Below are 17,943 nucleotides of genomic sequence, written 5' to 3' on the forward strand. Positions count from 1 at the left end.
GATTGGGTTTATTACGCACATACCAACTGATGCTCCATGAATGGTGTAATGACTGCTGTAAAAAAGAAACGGATTGAAGCCAACCCAAAAAAGTAAGATTATTTATTTCAATATCATTATAGCTATAAACAATGCACGCATTTTACAATAGCAATTGCTATATGACAGTGACCAGTATCCCACGACCCTGAGATTAAGAGTCACATGCGCTACCGACTGAGCTAACCGGGCTGACTGGTGGAGGTTTCTTTCACTCTAACCAACTGAGCTATTAATTTGTGTTATTTGAGAAAATACTGTAAGTGACAACGACAGAACCAAAAGATTCCAAATATAATCCACTGGACGTCACCAGAAACAGCTTTGATGACACAAAGTCGAATGTCACGAACCCTAAGAATGTTATTCCAGATTCACTGTCGCTTAGAAACAACTGCAGCCTCCCTGCCTCAATACAAATAATACCAATACAAAAATCGAATTACATGTATTTAAAAATGAATGGTCTCATCCATCTGGAACGATTGGTTCTGCATTTATACAGTATCAACCTTAATCTGAGTTGAGAGGCACCCAGCATGTGGAGGATTTTAAATGTGAGGGGATGTGAATAGAGTCAAATACATTTGCATCATTCTGTAAATATTTTTTTGTATACACTACCGGTCAAAAGTTTTAGAACACCCCCATTTTTCCAGTTTTTATTGAAATTTAAGCAGTTCAAGTCCAGTGAATAACCTGAAATGGTACAAAGGTAAGCGGTAAACTGCCAGAGGTTAAAAAAAAAGTTTAGGTTACCAAAAACTGAAAAATAATGTACATTTCAGAGTTATACAAAAAGGCCTTTTTCAGGGAACAAGTAATGGGTTAACAACTTACAGCTGTTCTGCAGCAATGGAAGTAAATTAACCCTTGAAAGTTGATGCTAACAATTCCTACAGGTGTCCCAACTTTTGTTGATTACTTACAAACCCTCTGTCTGTATAAAAGCAGTGTTGGAACAGACTGTGTTACTACACCCTCTTAAGCATTATTTGGACAGTATTGTACTGCAGGAAGTAGTATACTGCTCTCATAATGGTGAGAAAAAGGCAATTAACAAAGGAAGACAGACAGACCATTATAACCCTTAAAATTGTAGGTCTTTCCTTTAGAGAAATTGCAAAGAAAGCCAAGGTGTCAGTGAGTACAGTTTCCTACACCATCAAAAGGCACTTGGAAACTGGAGGAAACTCTGACAGGAAGAGGTCTGGCAGACCCAAAGCCACAACAGAATCAGAAGACAAGTTTCTGAGAGTCAACAGCTTGCATGATAGGCGGCTCACAGGACAACAGCTTCAAGCACAGCTTGATAGGTCGAGCGGCAGTAAGAAAGCCATTGCTAAGATGGCAAAATAAGAAAAAGAGGCTTGCCTGGGCCATGAAGCACCGGCAGTGGACTACTGGGCAGCAGTGTGGAGTAGTGGTTAGGGCTCTGGACTCTAGACCAGAGGGTTGTGGGTTCAATCCCCAGTGGGGTACACTGCTGTTGTACCCTTGAGCAAGGTACTTTACCTAGATTGCACCAGTAAAAACCCAACTGTATAAATGGGTAATTGTATGTAAAATAATGTGAAATAATGTGATATCTTGTAACAATTGTAAGTCGCCCTGGATAAGGGCGTCTGCTAAGAAATAAATAATAATAATAATACTGAAGACTGGAAGAAGGTCTTATGGACCGATGAATCAAAATTTGAAATCTTTGGTTCATCACGCAGGGTTTTTGTACGCCGTCGAGTAGGCGAAAGGATGGTTCCGCGGTGTGTGACACCAACTGTCAAACATGGAGGAGGAAGTGTGATGGTCTGGGGCTCTTGTGCTGGATCCAGAGTCGGCGACTTGCACAGAGTGAGTGGCACCCTGAACCAAAACTGCTACCACAGCATTTTGCAGCGCCATGCAATACCCTCTGGTATACGCCTAGTTGGTCAGGGGTTCATCCTACAGCAAGATAATGACCCAAAACATACCTCCAGGCTATATCAGAACTACCTTAGAAGAAAAGAACAAGACGGTAGGCCTCAAATCATGGAATGGCCAGCACAGTCTCCAGACTTAAACCCCATCGAGCTGGTTTGAGATGAACTGGACAGAAGGGTGAAAGCAAAGCAACCTACAAGTGCAACACATTTGTGGGAACTTCTGCAACAGTGTTGGGAAGAACTTTCCGAACAATATTTGATTTCCATTGTAGAAAGAATGCCACGAGTGTGTTCGGCTGTTATATCTGCAAAAGGTGGCTACTTTGATGAGTCAAAAATTTAGATTAAATTTTGTTAAACAAAACGATTCCATGATTTCTTTGTTAATTCCAATTGCTTATTTGTTCTATGCTTTAATTTCAGAGTACATTGAGACATTAAACTGCGTAAATTTCAATAAAAACTGGAAAAATTGAGGTGTTCTAAAACTTTTGACCGGTAGTATATATATATATATATATATATATATATATATATATATATATATATATATATATATATATAACAACTGCATGGCAAAAGAACCAACTAAACTGTGTGGAAACCAATCAAATAGCAAATCAACTTCTAATCAATTTAACCACTCACCTGGTACTAATCACACACTAACTCAGCTGATTCAAACACCACCTTATAATGGAACTGAATGGAGTTAATTTAAAAATTACTTGAAGCAGGAACTTACCTATCTGCCTCAGTCCCTGGTTCCTGTAGACTAAATACATGTAATTCGATTTTTGTATTGGTATTTGTATTGAGGCAGGGAGGCTGCAGTTGTTTCTAAGCGACAATGAATCTGGAATATCATTCTTAGGGTTCGTGTCATACGACTTTGTGTCATCAAAGCTGTTTCTGGTGACGTTCAGTGGATTATATTTGGAATCTGTTTTCAGTATTCTGAGACGACAAATTAATAGCTCAGTTGGTTAGAGTGAAAGAATTTGCCATCAGTCAGCCTGGCTAGCTCAGTCAGTAGTGCGTGAGACTCTCAAGCTCAGGGTAGTTGGTTCGAGCCCCACGTTGGGCATCCTTTTTAAACACAAATTGTAGAAGTTTCTTCGAGGCAACTGATCAATGTCTGATTCTGTTCACATTGTATACAGGATTGCAACAAAATTAGTTATTGGTCACTGTCATATAGCAATTGCTATTGTAAAATGAGTGCATTATTTACACCTATAACGATATTGAAATAAATAATCTTACTTTTTTGGGTTGGCTCAATCCGTCTCTTTTTTTTACAATTGTCATTACATCTTTCATGGAGCAACAGTTGGTATGTGCGTATTAAACCCAATTGGGCCTTGATACAATAGACAAACCTAGACTGTGCTGAAATAAATAATGCGGTTTTCTACAGTAACAAACGCAGCTTGTCAGGATTCTATTATGGTGTTTCCGAGCTGTTGAACGTTTCTCATAATACACAGGTTTACTGGACTGACAAAAAGGCGATCGACAAAAAGAATGCTATCTCGAAACACTAGCTTTGTCAAGTCGAAATAGCGCAGTTGGCACCGCGTTAAACTGAAGATCTAAAGGTCCCTGGTTTGATCCCGGGTTTCGGCAAACAACAAAACTGTTTTTATTTTGAACTAACAAACAAAGCATATTTTTTTCTTCAGTGTAAATGGAAGAAATAACAACTTATCAGAATGCCATTTTCTAATGTGATTAAGAAATGCAAAAAGCATCGTCACTGGGGGGGCTTGAACCACCAACCTTCCGGTTAACAGCCGAACGCGCTAACCGATTGCGCCACAGAGACCAACCTGTTAAACCACCACAGCATACGGTAGGGATCATCCTAGCATGTTAAACGAGGGCATTTCTCATGTAAGCTACTTCCAGTAATAGATCGTTTATACTGTTCTCAATGGTCCGCATCCCAGTCTGAGACCACGATCCAGTGGCCGACGGAGATGTTTTTCAAAGTAATATGTTATTTGGAATATTAAAACAATCAAGTTAAATAACACATGTTTGGACACAAAATATTTTCAGTGAGGTTAACAAGTAGTCTGTTTACAACAAAAATGCAATTTGTGTTAGGAACACTATTTTATTCGGATTTAAAATGGAAATTAAAATGGTATTGATTGCTGACAACAGTTTGGTATCAGCTGTTGATTTCCTTAAAACAATCTTTTCTAGTAAAATAAAGAAATGTATTCTATTTAAAAATACGTAAAATTGAACTGTCAAAAGTGGGATTTGAACCCACGCCTCCATTCAGAGACCAGAACACAAAATTCTTTGGAAAGACAGAGTCCTTGAGTCTGGCGCCTTAGACCACTCGGCATTCTGATAAGCTGCATTTGTTAATGTAGAAAACCGCATTATTTATTTCAGCACACACTAGGGTTCTCGTATCAAGGCCCGATTGGGTTTACGCACATACCAACTGTTGCTCCATGAATGATGTTAAGACAATTGTAAAAAAAAGAATCGGATTGAAGTCAGCCCAAAAAGTTAGATTATTTATTTCAATATCGTTATAGCTATAAACGATGCATGCATTTTACAACAGCAATTGCTATTTGACAATGACCAATAAGTAATTTTGTTGCAATACTGTATACAATGTGAACAGAATCAGACATTGCTCCGTTGTCTCGAAGAAACATCTTCAATTTGTATTTAAAAAGGACGCCCAACGTGGGGCTCGAACCCACGACCCTGAGATTAAGAGTCTCATACTCTACCGACTGAGCTAGCCAGGCTGACTGGTGCATGGTACTTTCACTGTAACCAACTGAGCTATTAATTTGTCATCTTATTTGAGAATATACTGAATGACAACCAAAGATTCCAAATATAATCCACTGAACTCTAGCTTTATTATCATAATGAAAACAGATTACACATGACCACAGTTCTGTATCAAAATTAAGTCGTAAGTATATGGTTTCCATTGTAGCTATTTACACACACTGCTCTGTTGTCTCCCAGGGTGTTATCTAACAAAACGACATATGCTGTGCTGCCATAAAGGATTACATAGACTTTCCTGCCCCATCTTGCTTTCATCTTAGATGTGATCTCAGGTTCTGCTGTTTTCTGCTCCCTCGATCACGTTCTGCAGCATCTCGCCTTGCTAATCACTCCCGTATGCTTTGGCGGCTTAACAGGTTGGTCTCTGTGGCGCAATCGGTTAGCGCGTTCGGCTGTTAACCGAAAGGTTGGTGGTTCAAGCCCACCCAGGGGCGATGCTTTTTGCATTTCTTAATCACATTAGAAAATGGCACTCTGATACGCTGTTATTTCATCCAATTACGCTGTAGGATAAATGTGCTCTTTTTTTGTAGTTCAAAATAATACAAAACAAATATCGTCTTGTTGTTTGCCGAAACCCGGGATCGAACCAGGGACCTTTAGATCTTCAGTCTAACGCTCTCCCAACTGAGCTATTTCAGCTTGACAAGACAAGTGTTTCGAGGTAGCATTCTTTTTGGCAATCCAGTAAACCTGTAATGAGAAACGTTCAACAGCTCGGCAACACCATAATAGAATCCGATGCCTTTACAAATGCGTTTCGAAACTGTTGTTTTCTCCCAAATGCGGTTCTCAACAAATGTTTTTTTTTTTTTTTTGTATTCCTTCCAGAGTAAGTCCAAAAGGCAAACACTGGAACTGGCTGCCTGAAAGTGCAGCGCTTGAACTGCCTCAACAAACGCTGAGCTCTAAAACGTGTACATTGAAAGTCGTTGTTAATTCTTAAAGGTCTGTTAAGCTTAAAGGTACCAATCATTACTTGCTGTACTTTAAATTTCTTCAAAACTAGTATTTCTATAGCTATGTTCTCTATCTCATGCAAGGAAGTGTTAATATGACTTTATTACCCAACTGTGTTAATGAAGACTGGTCAACAGTAATTTCGGATTCACTTTAATTTATTGTGCTGTATCAAATGAAACATAAAAATGAATCGCAATACAATAAATCTCTGTTTGATCGCTATACAATCAATATGTTGTGTAGGCTAAATTGTATAAATAAATGTCCGGAAACAGTCAAATTCAAACACGTTAAAAAATGAAATAGTGCAGAATAAAAACAAAGGCGTCTTTGACCTCGATGTGATTTGAACATGCAACCTACTGATCTGGAGTCAGACGCGCTACCGTTGCGCCACGAAGTCCTGGAGTAATGCCTGCTTATTATGCAATGCTAGAGTGTACAGCAAGCATGCCAAACACATGGTAATGCCGACGCTGATACTAGGAAAACACTCGGTATCACCAGGGTCATGGGAAACAGCCGACTCAATACGTGTTCGTAGCCAGCAGGGCTATTAAGTTGTCGGAAGTGTGTTTGATTCTCAGCTTTAAAAGTAAAGAAAACATAAAACAATGCGATTTGCTTTTATAAATTTCATTATTTGAAACGTGGGCATAAACACAGTTGTACTGGCTGGGAATCGTCTCTGGTCAATTACTTGGAAAGCAGCTATGCTGACCAATATATCACCAATAGGGAAAAGCTGGCAGTACTGAGTGACACAGAAGACGGATTCTCTCAGCGCGTCTCCTCTGAATGTGCACTGGCACAAAGGGGCTTTTCTCATCTAATGTTTGCACTGTGTTTTTTGCTGTGTTGATTGTTATTTGTCTATTTTGTTTGGTGCACGGGTGAAACGGAGTTCGTAATTAAAGTATTTTTTTGTTTTGTTTATCACAAGCACGGTGCACTCGGACCTCAGGTCCCGCCCCAAACAATTGCAGGTACCTGTACACACCTGGAATTAAAAGGGCTTTGAGGTATTAAAAGGGTGAGGAACTAAGAGACTGGGAGCATGGAACGAGGAGATACCGGAATAGGAAAGAGAGAGAAGCCGAGGGAAATAAACGAAAATAAAGAGGACGAGATTAGACAGCGAGTGGTTGGGTTTTTTTTTTTGTGCACGGAGTGTCAGTTTTGTTTTGTTATTTTTTTTCGTGGACTCACTCTGGGAGGACTGCGGAACTTGGTGATTGAAGACATTTGAAAAGAGGTACTGACAAGAACCTTTGCGTTCGTGGTTTATGTCCATACTTCTTATTGTATGACTTATATTGTAACACTTGAATGTATTTGTATTTGCTTGCGATTGTAAGTCGCCCTGGATAAGGGCGTCTGCTAAGAAATAAATAATAATAATAATAATAATAATAATAATAATAATAATAATAATATGTCAGGATATCAGGATCTCTCCTGAGGACTTCAGCTGAAGCGCAGCACCCTATGGAGAGGGCTGCCCAAACAGGCGTCTTGACAGGAGCCCTAAGAGGAGGTCTGGACCAGAGAGTGGATGACGTATGGTTAAGTGAACAAATACACATTAAAATGCATCTAACGCTCAAAAATTAAACAATAATTCAAATAAACAAACTATGCAAAAAAAGGAAAACCAATCCAATTAAAATTCAAAAATCATAAGTGATAATACTGAATAAAATAATAATCAACACATTCGACACCCGTGACATTACCACCACTGCGATCTTGAAAATGTTTGTATGCCACAAAATAATGAACAGTCGTTCATTATTTTGTGTATCAGCCGCCACACAAAGCTGAGCGCAGTGCGGTATACTGTAATGATGTTCCAGTCAGTCTGCCCGGACTGCACTTGAACCATCTTAAAAACACGAAGCCCCTAATAAGCTAATTTGTAAAAGTTAGTAAAGAGTTGCGCTAATATAACGAAGCTAAATTTGAACTCCTAGCTGGAGCAACGAGAGAGGGCGAGAGGGCGGGGCAGAGAAGGAGGGGGAGACGCTGCTAGGCAACCGGCTCGTGAACATTCCACTCAGCTGAGCAGAGACCGTTAGGATTTAAAAATGCGAACGTTCCGAGCGGCGTTAGGCGCTTCGTTAAATTAGCACACCGTTGCTGGCATTTGAATATAACCATATTTTAAATACTCAAATAGGACTGTATTAAAAAATATATTATGTTTTTCAAAGTAATATGTTATGTGGAATATTAAAACAATCAAACTAAATAACACATGTTTGGACACAAAATATTTTTCTTCCTCATAACGTGTTAGAAAATGTAAACAGCAGTTGGAGAATGCCGAAGTCGATCATCCTAGCATGTTAAACGAGGGCATTTCTCCTGTAAGCTGCGTCTAGTAATAGATTGTTTATACTGTTCTCAATGGTTCGCATCCCAGCCTGAGACCATGATCCAGTGGTAGACGATGTTTTTCAAGTAATATGTTATTTGGAATATTAAAACAATCAAGTTAAATAACATGTTTGGAAACAAAATATTTTTCAGTGACGTTAACAGGTAGTCTGTTTAAAACAAAAATGCAATTTGTGTTAGGAACACTATTTTAGTCTGATTTAAAATGGAAATTAAAATGGTATTGAGTGCTGACAACAGTTTGGTATCAGCTGTTGATTTCCTTAAAACAATCTTTTATAGTAAAATAAAGAAATGTATTCTTTTTAAAAATACGTAAAATTGAACTGTCAAAAGTGGGATTTGAACCCACGCCTCCATTCAGAGACCAGAACACAAAATTCTTTGGAAAGACAGAGTCCTTGAATCTGGCGCCTTAGACCACTCGGCATTCTGATAAGCTGCATTTGTTAATGTAGAAAACCGCATTATTTATTTCAGCACACACTAGGGTTCTCGTATCAAGGCCCGATTGGGTTTACGCACATACCAACTGTTGCTCCATGAATGATGTTAAGACAATTGTAAAAAAAAAGAATCGGATTGAAGTCAACCCAAAAAGTTAGATTATTTATTTCAATATCGTTATAGCTATAAACGATGCATGCATTTTACAATAGCAATTGCTATTTGACAATGACCAATAAGTAATTTTGTTGCAATACTGTATACAATGTGAACAGAATCAGACATTGCTCCGTTGTCTCGAAGAAACATCTTCAATTTGTATTTAAAAAGGACGCCCAACGTGGGGCTCGAACCCACGACCCTGAGATTAAGAGTCTCATGCTCTACCGACTGAGCTTGCCGGGCTGACTGGTGCATGGTACTTTCACTGTAATCAACTGAGCTATTAATTTGTCATCTTATTTGAGAATATACTGAATGACAGAACCAAAGATTCCAAATATAATCCACTGAACTCTAGCTTTATTATCATAATGAAAACAGATTACACATGACCACAGTTCTGTATCAAAATTAAGTCGTAAGTATATGGTTTCCATTGTAGCTATTTACACACACTGCTCTGTTGTCTCCCAGGGTGTTATCTAACAAAACGACATATGCTGTGCTGCCATAAAGGATTACATAGACTTTCCTGCCCCATCTTGCTTTCATCTTAGATGTGATCTCAGGTTCTGCTGTGTTCTGCTCCCTCGATCACGTTCTGCAGCATCTCGCCTTGCTAATCACTCCCGTATGCTTTGGCGGCTTAACAGGTTGGTCTCTGTGGCGCAATCGGTTAGCGCGTTCGGTTGTTAACCGAAAGGTTGGTGGTTCAAGACCACCCAGGGACGATGCGTTTTGCATTTCTTAATCACATTAGAAAATGGCACTCTGATACGCTGTTATTTCATCCAATTACGCTGAAGAATAAATGTGCTCTGTTTTTTTCGTTCAAAATAATACAAAACACCAGGGACCTTTAGATCTTCAGTTTAACGCTCTCCCAACTGAGCTCTTTCGGCTTGTTCAATAAGTTCACTGTACCTGTGTATTTGCATGGTCCAGTATAAGAATGTACGATTTTTCTGGAGTTCTTGGTTGCTCAGTTCAGCACCAGTCATCAGAGCTGAAAAACAACAGCAATAGGTACCTGGTATGGTAACTGGACCACATATCATTTATATCAACTGACTGTTTTCCTCCAAATATAATAATGTCAGTATTTGATATGTTATGATAGTTACAATCAAAGAAACTAAACCACCATGCTCCTTCGCTTATGGCTGTACCACCTTGAGAACACCCGCCCTCATCTGATCTCGGAAGCTGAGCAAAAGCTTGGACAGGAGACTTCCTGGCAATACCAGGTGCTGTAAGATTTTCTTTCTGCAGGCGGTGCTATTTCCCCACATATTTCTAATCCTTAAAGCTCCAACTGGAAATCTATATATATGGCCTTTCTATTTATCCACCCTTGTCCCCTACTGGGGATTAAACCAACAACCTTCCGGTCAGGAGTCCAGAGCCCTAACCACTACTCCACACTCACAGTAAGCAGCTCCTTTGTCCAGACAGACCACACAAGTGTTTAGATGACTCTGTGAGCCTTGTGTTAAAGGGAAAACTGGGCTGACTGGGCAGGTAAATGCTGCCTATTTCAATTGTCTTATTACTGTGTTATTACATTATGGACAGCAGTGGTGCTCTAGCTCCCTCTTGTGGTCAGTGTGAATGATGCACTGTGTGTAGCTTGGCAGGGCACTGATGCCTGTTTCCAGGCTATACAAACACAGAGGGATTCAATCAAACACTAAGTCCACAGTTTAATAGAAGAGTGGATTATTTCTATTTGTATATGTGTTCTAAGCGCTGCACTTCTGTTTCAATAAGTGTCACAGACAGTTCTATGAGATCTGAGCTGTGAACACAGGTGGGACTTGATAGGGTTGGGTGACTCACAGTACAGTTAGATTATCCTTCCTGTAGTTTTATGTTTAGCCTCTCAGTGCTTTCCTGCTCTCTAGGAGGGGCAGCATTAGAAATCTGCCTGTTCAGAATGAACTGGCCCATAAGTGTTGAGACATGTGTGCCAGGGAGCTGCTGCACACATAAGGAATGAAGGAGACCAGGTGGGTAACAAGGATGACACAGGAGGCAAGACAATGAAGAATAAACTGCCTTCAATAACGCTGATGTGCTGCTCCTTAATAAAACATAAGAATTCATTCAGGAATTTATTAATTGCTTATTTATTTATTTGTACTTAAATTTAGATACATTATTTTTTATTATAATAAGTTATAATCTGAGGTATATCATTATAGTATTAACATTTCTTTCAGTAATTAAGAATAAAGTGTAACATTCTATTTCAAAAGAAGACATGGTTTGTTCATTGTAATTAACAGTAATTTGTGTGTTGATTTTCATCTTAACAATATGTTCAAGTTCAATGTTATTCATTTATTTGTTAATATTAGTTTTCAAAATACATTAAAACACATCAGATTGACACAATGAGAAATATCCAGCTGGACTCCACAGAGTCAGACAGTGTAACTACACATCACTGCAATACTGGGCTTTGCTGTTTGCTGGACTTCTTTTTTAATATGTTGTCCAGTGGATCATAAATAAATCAATCTCAATATGCATACAGTTCAATTGTTTTAAAAAATAAACTTCATTCTGTTTGTATATAGAATGTGTTGCTGATGAAGTGGAATCATTAAAAGAGTAAAATGAAAAAAATAAATAATACAATTTGAAGTTAACCCTTTGCGGTCCATTTATTAATCGCGCGCCAGGCACGCCAGGTACGCCAGGTCTAATTAATTTTCACACGCGCAGTTAATTTTATACGCGCTGTTTAAAAGTATTTTTTTCACAGTCAAACGGGTTTAAATGGCCCTGCATATCAACAAAGCACACACTAGGCATCTCCAGCCCCTCCCCAGCCTTTTGTTTGCTATAACGTTCAGCTGTGTAAGAAATAAATAATAATAATAATAATAGTCGTACATACCGATCGATCATCTCCAGATCACTCGTTTTATCACCAAACTCCTCAATAATGCGATCCAAGTCATTATTTTATTACTATAACATCTGAAAAAAGTTCAGCAAATGTCCATGATAGTCTCAGTGCGCTGACGCACTTAGCCAGCTTGTTTATTATGGACGCCCATTATCTGATACCTGATACCATGTATGACTATTCATGAAATACGCCTTTTTTTTTTTTTTTTTTTCCGACTTGTGTCGGCTCCTGTCGCTACCACTCGGCAATTGAATGGTTTTCTCTGCTTTTTCCGGAGAAAAAACGACTAAACACCCGTTTATTGCGTTGCTATAATGATGTCGGACCCAGTCCAACAAAGGACCTGTGAGGAATAATTGCAATGTCGGACCCAGTCCGACAATGGACCGCAAAGGGTTAAATTTGCAATTTATTTATTTATATACATTTACTGAAAGAGAAGCAAAATGTTTGCTTTACTTTATTTTCATCTTGTATTTAAGTATCAGAAAATGAACAATGTTCACCTGCACTCCAGCTGAGGGAGGTTTTTGTACGGGTGTGTAGCACTGTGTGAACACAACACTACTGCTGGGGTAGTGTAAAATCTGACAGTAGTAATCTCCTGCATCTTCAGCCTGGACTCCACTGATGGTCAGAGTGAAGTCAGGCCCAGATCCACTGCCACTGAAACGAGTTGGGATCCCTGACTGAAGGGTACTTGCACCATAGATCAGGAGTTTGGGAGCTTCTCCAGGTTTCTGTTGGTACCAGGCTAGGTAGCTATTAGCAAGGACTGCGCTGCTGACTTTACAGCTCAGAGCGACTGTGTCTCCTGGGAGAACAGATTTCACTGCTGGAGTCTGAGTCACAGTATACTGTCCACTGGATTGTGAAAATAATAAAATAGAAAATTATAGTAAATGATTGAATTAAAAGATTAAATCACATTAACTGTCAAGCCTTTTTTTGAATTTGACTGTTTTACTTTCAATGCTTATATATTAAGGAATTTCCCACAAATAGATTTTTTTTATTAAAAAAAACATGTTTTTCTAAATGATTCTTACCCTGAGTGCAGATGACAAGTGCCCAGATGAAGATGCTGATAAAAGTCATTGTTGTTGTGGATTCTGTTGCCATGAAGGGCAGCTCTCAATCATGAAGTGTTAAACTCACAGGGCTATAAACACTCCCAGAGCACTGAAGCATGTGCTGCCAATGCAAAGTGTCTTTTCTATGCAAATTGTCTTCCTTGGCACAGCAGCCACTTCTAGCCAAGCAGTGCTCTTAAGATTAAACTCATTTTCAGTTGATGCAGTTTCTTTGCCTTTCAGAAAAAAAACAAAAAATAAGTCTTCTCTGTCAAGCACAAAAAACAAATAGCTTATAGTTTTCTTTGTGTTGAGTTTGTACAAACACAGCTATTTCTCTCTCTTCTCCCTTCTCACAAACAATTAATCTTAGCCACAGCTGTGATTATGTAGCTTTGTTACACAGAATAAATAATTATTAATTGTAAAATATTAAAATCAGAGCTGCAGGTTAACAGATCCATCATAAGCTTTGTGAAATCAAATCCATTCAAGAAGCAAACATTTTGATTTTGCACATTGCTAATGTTGAGTGAAAAGTTTCCAGTTTATTTTCCTGTGGACCCCCTGGACTGTCTCTGAGGACACCAGGTTAAGAACCACTGCTCTGGATTAAAGAGCATTATTTTATTACTCTCTCTCACTCTCTCTTGTGGTCACAGAGTGTTGTGCAGTCTGCGCTGCTACAGATTCTCATACCATAAGAGTCTCAGCTGTCTCAACTTACTGTGAATATTTTAAAAAGTAAAGATCATGAAAAATTTCTCTGAAAGAAGTATTGAATTCAGTGTTTTAATTGGCTGAAACAGACCTCCGTTTTTCTTTTATCTAGATTAAAGTTGGAAAATGCTTCCAGTACCTGCAGCAGAAAGAATGCGTGCATATCATGCAAGGATGTGAGAAGAGAAAAGTGTAGGGATGAAACAGAGGAACAGAGAGCAGCAGAAAGCATGCAAGTGGAGTATAGGGAGGAAGAAAAGGGAAGCAGAAAAGAGCAAAGAAACAATGAGAAAGTATAGGAGAAATCTTTCAAAATGACACGAACCAGAACCACAACTTAATGAGAATCATTTGACAAACTCACCATCAAAAGTTCTCTTTTCAGCTCAGTCACTAGGGAAGGCAGTAAGTGGAGTAAACCGGGCACCTCCAAAGAGCCCCAGGAAGAAAAGTGTCGTGGTAAAGAAACTGGAAACTCAATTTGGTTTGGCTCTGGTAGATAAGCACTCTTCCACACAAAGAGCTGAATTTAGTGAAACAGAATGTCAGGTTTGTGCATTCTATGAGATTGATTGTGTGTCCTGTCAGCTGCCTGGATGAAAAGATTGCATCACTATCAGAAGAGAGGATGCACAAAAAAAAGAATGCACAAAAAAGTGCTCCTGATGACGGTTCTTGAAGCTCACCGCCTCTTCAAGAATGAATATCCTGATGTAAAAATCAGAACATCAAAAAAAGTCTGCAGCATTGCGCCCTGTGCACGTTCAACCTGTCTGTCTGTCGTTACCATGAGAACACAGAGATGCTACTAGATGGTTTGAAAAAGGTTTGCAAATATATCTCCAATGGAAATCTCCTGGTCATTGGGTCACTTTGCAACTGGCAGATGAAATGCTGCCTTGGCCAGTGTGACACATGCCAAGACCTTGCTAGTTCTATCAATCAGGTAATACAAGGCAATGATAATGAAGATACAATTGTACACTACTACCAATAGATGGCTAACAATAAAAAGGAACTGCTTGAGTCAACATTACACGATGCCAAGGAGGAGCTCAAACCCAGCGCACCATTCTGCAGAGCCACAGTTTTATTGCCAAGGTGCAACTTCACCAAATCAAGACACTGAAGATGAATTGAAATGAATGTGAAGCTATACTTCAGGAAGATTTCTCAGAAAACTTTGCAAGCTGAAATAATGTGAGCTCCCTGGATAACAGAAGGAGTGCCTCTGTTTCCAGCAGTTCTCACAGCTCAGTCTGTTAGTACTTCTTATGTTGTGCTCAGTGATGAAAGGCAACTTGACACATTTGCAGTTGTTTGCTACAATCGGGCTATTCTTGATGAAGCCTCAACTTCAGCCAACATCTCTAACTTGCACATCTTTTCTGATGGTGCTGCGAGCCAATTTAAAAACAGATTCATCTTGTCCACCCTTACCATGCCGAGCAATGTACACTGTAGTCTGCATCGAACTGATTGGAGCTTTTTTGCCACACTACACGGCAAGGGGCCTGTTGCTGGAGTTGGAGGTAAAGTAAAGTGTGCAGTTTGGAGGCGCATTCTGCAAAAGCATGCTGTTGTCAAAACAGCAGAAGAATTTGCTAAGGTGGCAAAAGAAGCATGTCCAAATGTGAGCATCATTTATATTACAAAGCATGTGGTAAAGAAGGCACAAGATGAATGGGCAAACAGGTGGGAACAGAACTGTCCAAAGAAAACCCCAAACATGCACAGCATTCACTATGCTAGAATGCTTACCAACTCTGAACTTGAGCTCAGCACAGTAGGTCAATTTGTATGAAGGCAAGTGTTCCCCTGGCATAACTGAAGAAACCATACCGGCCCTGCCAGAGGAGCTCCTCAGTGTTTTGCATCCATGCAAAGTGGGCTGGAAGTGGCCGACACAAAAGGATGTAACGTGGTGCCTTGCTTCATCTGTTCTCAAAAGGATTGATGCCCCAGTACCTGTGAATACCCGGGGTGTATATGCCTTTCAAGAAAACATTACAAACTCTGCAGACACTTCACTGTGTGAGCGCTTCAGCTTGCGCTGTGTTCACATCCATGCATTTTTCACAGTGGTTACGTCATTTACAGGACCTGGTTATGTCAGGCACGTCATGTTTGCGGTTCTAGTAGAGGGTAGAATAGGAGTGGTGTCAATTGTTTCCTTACATTTGAGGACCAGACACTGTTCATTATTTTGTGCAGTTCAACATATAATTGCCTCTTTATTTCACAAGGCTTATTTTGTTAATGTCAATTTTATGATACGTTAGTTGCCAAATAAAATGTTTCTGTTTTAATAAAACAATTTACTGATTATTTCTAATTTCATATTTATTTGAATATATGCATGCTAGGATTATCCATGGGTAAAACTACAGTAGTTCGGCCAATCTCACTTTAGGTAGTACTGTTTGAGATCAAGAAACATACATTTTCTGCTCTAAGTTACGTCAGTTACGGTTTGCCCATCTAAGCCACGGTGCCCCGCGTCACTTCAAACCTGCGGCAGAGGCTTTCAGCATGGTAATGTATTTCCCATACCATGCACCACTCCAAAATGAACTACGGGACATTTCTGCAAATGAAACAAAACATGCATTTCCCACCTCAGACATGGAAATCTGCATTCATTTCACTTGTTCGATCGCACGTTTCAGTTCCACAAACATTAATGGCAAATTCACTGGATTTTTTTTAAAAAAAGGTAAAACTTCAGGTCCCACACAGATTTGAACTGTGATCGCTGGATGCAGATCTCAGAGTGCGAACCAAATGTCCCTAGTGATGACCCTTCGAGCGCCCAGCCTTAACCATGTCTCATTGCACACAACCGTCAACATTTCAACATCTGGTACCGATAAACATAACATGTTGGAAGTTTGTCAGAATCTCAGACCTGTAAAATGTCAAACCTTATTAATTCTGTATTGATGGTACAAACATTTGATGGGTGCAGGTTTGTTGTCAAAGCAGAGCACTGTTGGTGTTTCGTTGTGTCTGTGTTTTAATTTGGAAGCCTCATGTTTGTGCTTGTGCTGTGTCTGTGTAAATGTGTGTGCATACGAATGAACTGGAAACAATGTCATGTTTTCTTGTTTGAAATGAGCTCGCCAACAAGAGGCAGCTTTATTTTCCACCATGCTGCATTTACGAGTGTACTTATTAACAAACACTTCTATGTTGTGGAAAACTATTCAACACTAGTTGGTGTGGTCCTTGCTTTGATTAACAAAAGCTCTATTTCATAATCCCATGATTAGTACTCACTTTAACTTAAGAAAAGCCTTCAATAGGCCTACGCAGTCTTATTGACCCTCATCTCTCTCTACACCCCCACTCGACCTCTCCGCTCCGCCTGCACTAGAAGACTGGCTCTACCTCCTCTACGCTCCCCTGCCTCCAGAGCCCGCTACTTCTCCACCCTCGCTCAGCAGTGGTGGAATGACCTTCCTACAGATGTCAGGACTGTCCAGTACCTGACCACCTTCCGACACCTCCTCAAGACTCACCTCTTCAGGCAGCACCTGTAGAACTCCTCTGTTTTTCCCTCTGGACACTTATCACTCTTCCTTAAATGTGCTTTACTTGCTCTTATCTGCCCCCTATTTTACTTCATCTAATCCTGTACTTTAGAGTACTCTAATCTGTCAAGTGTTATTTAATCTGTAGTATTTTGTATTTATTTATATCCTGATGTAACTGTTACTGACACTGTTATCTGCTCCATTATTGAATTGTATTTTGTCATACTTGTACTTGCTTGAACCAAAGTCATTGTATTTATCTTGCTCTTATTGTATTATTACTTGCACTGTGATTCTTGAAATGTATTTGCTTACGATTGTAAGTCGCCCTGGATAAGGGTGTCTGCTAAGAAATAAATAATAATAATAATAATAATTACTGTGTTATTACATTATAAAAAGGAGAGCTGTTCTGGCTTTCTCTTTTGGTCAGTGTAAATATTTGCAGTCTGTGTTGTGTGTCAGGTAGGATTGTGTCTGATGGTTTGATTTACTTTGAAGTCAATGCCTAAAGGAGTTTCATGCTAAGTTGAGGATCTGTTTCTATCTCTCACTGCCAGGGGTGGAATCAAGGGGAAATGAATCCCAAGTGTTGAGATATTAGAGTTAGTTATTTTATTACAAACTATCTCCCTCTTGTGGTCACAGAGTGTAGTGCAGTCTGTGCTGCTGGGCTGTGGAATTGCAACAGAAATCCCTTCCCATGCTGGTGGAATGACATGCTGTAACCTCTATGCTGACACACACTGATGTGAGTCTGCAGGAATAACTGGGGTGTGGGACAGACAGCTTACAGCAACTCTCAGAGAGGAGAGCAAGGGGAGAATCATTGTGTTTAAAATGCTGGCCTGCTAAAGGGACATTTTAACATTCTTTAATATTCACTGGCAGGGGTGGAAGTTGCAGATGTTGAGATATTAGAG

The 17,943-nt window shown here is 39.5% G+C and overlaps 5 non-coding genes across 5 annotated transcripts; 2 read left to right on the forward strand and 3 right to left on the reverse strand.

The window, feature by feature from the left end:
* Positions 1 to 4,674: 4,674 nt before the first annotated feature.
* trnak-cuu (transfer RNA lysine (anticodon CUU)) lies at positions 4,675 to 4,747 on the reverse strand. Its single transcript has one exon. It is a non-coding gene; the product is annotated as a tRNA-Lys (tRNA).
* A 412-nt stretch (positions 4,748 to 5,159) lies between these two features.
* trnan-guu (transfer RNA asparagine (anticodon GUU)) lies at positions 5,160 to 5,233 on the forward strand. The gene has a single exon. It is a non-coding gene; the product is annotated as a tRNA-Asn (tRNA).
* Positions 5,234 to 5,368: 135 nt separating this feature from the next.
* trnaf-gaa (transfer RNA phenylalanine (anticodon GAA)) lies at positions 5,369 to 5,441 on the reverse strand. The gene has a single exon. It is a non-coding gene; the product is annotated as a tRNA-Phe (tRNA).
* Positions 5,442 to 8,941: 3,500 nt separating this feature from the next.
* Positions 8,942 to 9,014, reverse strand: trnak-cuu (transfer RNA lysine (anticodon CUU)). Its single transcript has one exon. It is a non-coding gene; the product is annotated as a tRNA-Lys (tRNA).
* A 414-nt stretch (positions 9,015 to 9,428) lies between these two features.
* On the forward strand, positions 9,429 to 9,502 carry trnan-guu (transfer RNA asparagine (anticodon GUU)). Its single transcript has one exon. It is a non-coding gene; the product is annotated as a tRNA-Asn (tRNA).
* The last annotated feature ends 8,441 nt before the right edge of the window (positions 9,503 to 17,943 follow it).

The sequence above is a fragment of the Acipenser ruthenus genome, chromosome 32 (genome assembly GCF_902713425.1).
Source record: "Acipenser ruthenus chromosome 32, fAciRut3.2 maternal haplotype, whole genome shotgun sequence".
NCBI lineage: Eukaryota > Metazoa > Chordata > Actinopteri > Acipenseriformes > Acipenseridae > Acipenser > Acipenser ruthenus.